Source organism: Aphelocoma coerulescens, chromosome 2, assembly GCF_041296385.1.
Source record: "Aphelocoma coerulescens isolate FSJ_1873_10779 chromosome 2, UR_Acoe_1.0, whole genome shotgun sequence".
Classification (NCBI taxonomy): Eukaryota; Metazoa; Chordata; class Aves; order Passeriformes; family Corvidae; genus Aphelocoma; species Aphelocoma coerulescens.
In genome coordinates, this window is record NC_091015.1 from 86492643 (window position 1) to 86498941 (window position 6299).

A 6299-nucleotide genomic window follows, 5' to 3' on the forward strand; every position below is an offset into this window, starting at 1 on the left:
TACTTTTGTAATTGTCCAAGCAAACAGAAGATACTTAGCCACTTCAGTCTCTTCTTTGTGTTTCCATCCACTTGTCCTCATCTCCAGTAAAAGACAAAAGAAATAGATAAAAGCTCTTACCTCAAATTCATCTCATCGTAGAGATTGCTTCCTGTTTATTCTTCAGCTCTGTAAAAAGGACAAAACAATTTTCTTTTAGAGACATTTATTTTTCAGAACAGTGGCTTGCAGCTATCTAATGGTTAGCATCAATGTGAGATCTGTGAGTGGAACAGGTCGAGGTCATAGCCTGAATTTTATCTTAGTTTTTCATCCCAATTCTCTCATGTACAAAATGCTATTTCTCTGCTTGTCATGTTACAGACCCCTATTACCACTTTACAGATTTACAAAAGAACAAATCTCTTTTTAGGTTGCCCTCTAAGTTTACTGGACTGTTGGAGCACGATGAAATGTTTTCTTCTTAAGTATTTTGAGGGTGTGGTGGGATGACATTGATTGTCTGCCAGACCCCCACCCAGCCTCTCTCTCAATTCTTCTTGTCAGCAGGACATGTGGGGAAATAAGATGGAAATGCTCAAAGATTGAGATAAGGACAGGGAGATCGCTGAGAGTAATTACACTGACAAAATGGACCCCACTTAGGGAAAATTAGTTTAATTTCTTGCCAGTTAAAAAGAGTTGCTTAGTATGAAACAAAGGAAAAAAATAAACCATCCTCCCTCCATTCCCCCTTGTTTCCAGGCTCTTCAGTCCTTCATTCCCAACAATCTTCCCCTTCACTGGGGGGCACACAGTAATGGGAATGAGAGTGCGATCAGCCCATAGCAGCTCCTCTCTGCCTCTCCTTCCTCCTCACACATTATCCCTGCTCCAGCCTGGAGCATTCCCAATGCCCGCAGGGAAGCCCCTGCCCCGCCGGGGTCTCTCCCTGGCCCAGGGCCATCCCTGCCGGGTCTCTCCCGCCTCCGTCCCCGCTCCCGCTGTCCCCTCAGGCTCGCAGGGCTGTTTCCCGCACGGTTCCCCCGCTCAGCCCTGGCTGCCGGGCAGCGTTTTGCCCTCCCTTGGCCAGGCTTTCCCCGGGGCTCTCGCCCGCCCGCCCGTGGCTGAGGGGCTCAGCCGTGCCCTGCGCTGGGGCCGCTGCGGCCGCTGGCACCGCCTGGGCCCGGCCCGGGCAGCCCCGGCACTGCCCCAGCGCTGCCGCCGCCACCGGGACAGGGAAAACCCAGCTGAGCGGCATGAAATCATGACCGATTCCACCAGCTATTGCTCTCTTCCTCAGCTCTGTGCTGTGTAACTTCCCCATTGTACGGCACACAGGTATGGATTGGAAAGAAAATGACGTGTATTTTAGAGATTTTTTTTTTTTAGTCAGAATTTAGAGGTTTGGGGGTTTTTGTCAGAAAGAGAGGATTTGTTAATACATTTAACAGTTTGCTTTGGATGAGTCTAGTTCAAAGCAGAATAAAAATAAACTTAATGTACAGTGAGTCGCATTATTAGCTGTTAACATATATACACTACTGATAGTTTTTGGTCAAGGTGTCTCTATCTTACCTTGACTGTACAGTTTTAATCTCCTGGGTCTCTGTGTTAAGGAGTTGACAACTGAGGAAATAGAATCATATAGCTTGATGTTGTTGTTGTTGTTTAGACGGATAAATTATTCAAATTGCCTGAAGACATAATAAAAAAAAAGAACCCAAGGCAGGAAGCAAAGGCAGAATATCAGGTCATGGAAGCCTCGAGTCTGAGTTTGCTTCACAGAGACTCAGGGTATTGCTCCCAGAAGGTGTAATCAGACAGCTACCTACTGCCAAGGCACCTGAGAGTGAGTGCTGGTGAGTCCAAGGTTAAATTATCCTTGATGCTTTGGCTAACTAATTTTCCAAATAAAATTTTGTAAAGTATGAAAATAAAGGATGGCAATTCTGCACTGGTAAAAGCACATACTTTGATGAAGCTTTTATAATGAGACTGAAGATTGAAAGAGAATTAAGGGTATTTGATTTTATTATTAATGTTTTCTTGGAAAGGTATGTAACAAATAAGAAGTACCAAACAGACCTACAGGAATAAATGTCTGTGAGATAACTCTGCTGTCCTATAAAAAAGAAGCCAACCTGGAACACACTTTTGGCACAACTAAGACTGATCAAGTTAACTAGATCCACAGTCTTATTTTGACATACCATACTTTTGCAAGTATGTGGTGATACTTGTTAAAAAACTGTTAAAATGGCTTGTCATTTGTGGATGAAACTCTATGGCTTGTCCTAGAAGTGTCTCAAGTTATTTTTAATAAGTACACTTACTGCTTTTTGTAGTACTTGTTATTTTGGAGGTTAGGTGATTTTTAAATTGAGGCAAACCTATGAAACCATTGTCTTTCTCTACAGAGGACAGATGTGCTACATTTTGCAACACAGTATGAACATGCAGTACCTGAATTAAAAGCTTAAGTTTCACAGGTGAATTTTACACTGGGCCATCTCACCTAAATGGTAATTCTCTGCAGAAGAATTCTCAGAAGACAGAATATATGGAAAATCATTCTACTTTTAACAAAATTGTATATCATTGTGGGTAGTTAACTTAGGAAGGCTACCACACAGAATGCTGACATTTACAGCATATAGGATTTCCATATTCTTATTGCCTTTATCAGTGTTGCATTGTCATATTGATTGTCATACATGTAGTATTCTTAGGTGATGTGTAGTGAGAATCGTTTGCCAAATTTTGTGAATGAATCCTTAATAGAATAAAAAGTAATCTTAAAACATTAGATAAAAAATGTGGGGGAGCAAAGAGAGAAAGGCTACATGTTTCTCAGTAATTTCTTTGATTATAACATTTTTTTAAGTCCCATCACTCAAACATCCCTGATTCACTGACGTTACTTGACTCTTTCTACAGGATATATCTACCATGGCTGCCTGTTTCCTGATTCTATCTGTGGACACTTTCTTATGGTTATAAATGCTTTTCATCTTTTGATTATCATAGCGTTTTTTGGAGATTTTGTTTGTTTTTGTTTGGGGGTTTGAATCTTTCTTTTTAATAGGAGGCAGTGACTTAAAAAGCCCTTTTGAAAAACCAGTGGTTATTTAGTCAAATACAGGAATGACAACAATGTGTTTAAAATAATAAATTTGGCAAAACATTTGAGCTTCTTACAAACTAAGTGTGGACCACTGTCTCTGAGCCCTGCAGCTCCTATGCTCCAGCAGTGCTATTTTTGGACAGTAGCTGTAACTATCAAGAATTAACATTTTCCAATAACTATTTGATCCAAGCATCTAAAACTGTGACTGACACTGCAGGCTGTTTATATCAGAACTTTCGCATTTGATGTTCCCTGATCTCTCTTCTATAAACTACCAGTTACAGTGAATAGAATGTAGTTCTTGGTATAATAAGTTCTCTAATGCATCTGCTTCAACAACCCTTCCTTTAAAGTTTTAGAGAGGGCCAGCAAACCTACCTTGACCAAAGTGGTGTGTATGTGAAAGTGTTTTCTTCTCATATTTTTTTAGTGCATCAGGAACTCTATGAGTAATTCCACTTTTGACATTAAAAGGGATGTTGTTCAGTCCTGTAGTTTCTTCCCTTTTTCTTTTTTCATCCTTTTTAATCAATCAAATTTCTCATTAAAATTTTTATTGCCATCATTTTTCTATGCCTCTGTGACAGTACAATTGAATTCTGTCAACTGAATTTTATATTCTGTTGTCAGCTTCCTTGTGCTGGTAAAGACATCCTGGAATCAATCTTTAGCATTTCACTGCCTTTCTACATGAATGGTCCCAGAACTAGATTTAATGTTTGACATGCTTTTGATTCATTGTAACCAATCCATGTCCTTCAAAAGATACATATGTCAACATTTTAGGTTTTAGCTTTACCTTTGCATGCCTCACATACCCTGCAGTACAAAGGGAACCCATCAGGTGATCCAAAAGTTTTCTGTGTATTTTGGGGAAAATACTGCTGTGGAACATCAGCTATCATATTGACCTGCAGTGAGTGGTTTACAATTACCCAGAGCTCAGTTGAATGTATTAAGAATGTACCTCTCTCTTGATTCTCGTGAACATTTTTCTGATTGTACACTGTGTGGATTCTGTATGAGACGTTTCATTTTTAAGCCTTTCAGTGCTTTCTCAGGTGATTTTACAAAACTGTTATAACTTTTGAAAACTATGGCCCTATTTCCATGGCAAAAGACTGCTCAAGTCTGTTAAATTCCATATGAAATGTATTTTTTTCCCCAAAAACATGTTTTGTCTGTATTACAAAGATTCCATGGAAATACTAATGAAATTTCTTTGTCTCTCTATATTACTATGTATCTTTGTTATTTCTCTCTGATTCCAGCTGATATTTTTTTGTCTTCCTACCAAACTTATAGTGTGGCACGACATTACTCTGCAGCTTGTAAAATTTTAATTTCCTTATACAAAATCATCTGGAAGTTGTTTTCTCAGTCTGATGATCCCAGCTAGGACCTGAATATAAATTAGGATTTCAGAAGACATCTATATACATCTGTGATTAGTTAATCTAAATGCTGATATAATTAACTGTGAAGTTTTTTCTCCATTTCAAAATTACATGCAAAATAGTATATATCAAGTTCATTTTGTTCTTTACATCTCCATAGGACAGCCTGAAAATTGTGTCAAAAATTTTAACTTGACTTTCACTACTTTATTCAGGAAGGAGGAGGAGAGAATAAGGTACTATGTTTCCAAACAAGGCATACTGACAGAGTTTTCTTAGAAAATCTGGAAAAAAGAAAGTTCAAAAAGTTGAAATTGAAAAGAAAAAAAAAAAAACCAAACAACAACCAAAAAAAAAAGAAAAGGAAATAAAGTGGGTTTTGCTTGAGACATTTAATTATAGACTGTTGAATTTATGCCAGAAAACCAACTATGTACTTTTTCCTTGGTTATGGTTTCTTGCTGTGTATACTTTTTAGTGGATCCAGATATCTACAGGAACAGATTTCATACTTGTTTAAATCATTTCTTGTTGTTTGTTGGGTTCCTTGAGAGCTTCAGTTGTAACTGAGTGTTCTTTATTATTTTCACCTTTTTGCTTCAGGAAGAAATATTCTTTTCCCACATGAGCTTCTGGTGTCTTGCAGGTACAAGAAGTACATCCCTAGAGGGTTTTTAATAGGGAGTTTGTATTTTAACTCATAAGGATGATAAGCCTTTATCTCAAACCCAGGAAGGTTTGAAGAAACAGAAGAAACAGAAAGGGAGCAAGAACTACGTATCTCTCATAGCTTAGTAACAAAATAACCAATTACCATCTTAATAATCAAAATTACCATACCTAAAGTTTTCCATGACTTGCATTTTACTCTGTTGCATACAGAGTACCTACAAGAGCCTTGGCTGGCTCAAAGGAAACTACTACTATGATTCAGTGTAGACAAAATGAAGTTTAAGAACATACAATTGCAGCCTTTTGATATGGATGTTTCAGTGAAAGGTAATACTTAGCTCTTGCTGAGAGCTAACATGGTCCCACAAAAAAAACAGTAACTGCAAGAAGTGTTCTCATGAATCAGCCATTTTGTTAAACTGGTGTTATAGCAGAGTGGTGTTGACAAGACCCATTTCAGCTGAGTGAGAATATCAGGTTGCTTTTACTGATTGATCAATGACCTATCATGATACAATAAATCTGTGAGCAACAGGATGGCAATGATTGACCCTACAGTATGTATAGGAAAATACATAACTTATATTCTACATTGTTAGCAGCAGACAGCATGACACCAAGTGGGTCAGGAATCCTTTCTTAGCACTTATCTGGAAATATAGCTGGATGGAATGTCTTGTGATAGGAGAGAGCAGGGAAAAATGATGTATGAATTCCACAAACAGGATCATAAGCTGTCAGGCAATGATAGCAGTGTGCAATATTAATATATGCATCTTGCATGGGGAGGTGATAAATGAGACACCCTGTGACAAATTGCATAGGCATGTAATAAATAAGTTTACCACATAACTCTGCAATTTATCAGATGCCTTTTGCCATTACCTGCCCAATAATCCATCTCTCAGGGGTTTATTTTCACAATCCAGATTTCCTCAGCAGCTTGTAACACCCTACTTCTTTTAAAGTTCAACCTGTCAAAAAAAACTTTTTCCCCTGTTCTCCCTACACTAAGTGTGCTAGAAGCACACAGCGAGCTAGACTGGGCTGTTGAATATTAACAGCTTTGCTTTACGGGAAGATATCCTCATGATTCTAACCTACATTAATTCTGAAAATCA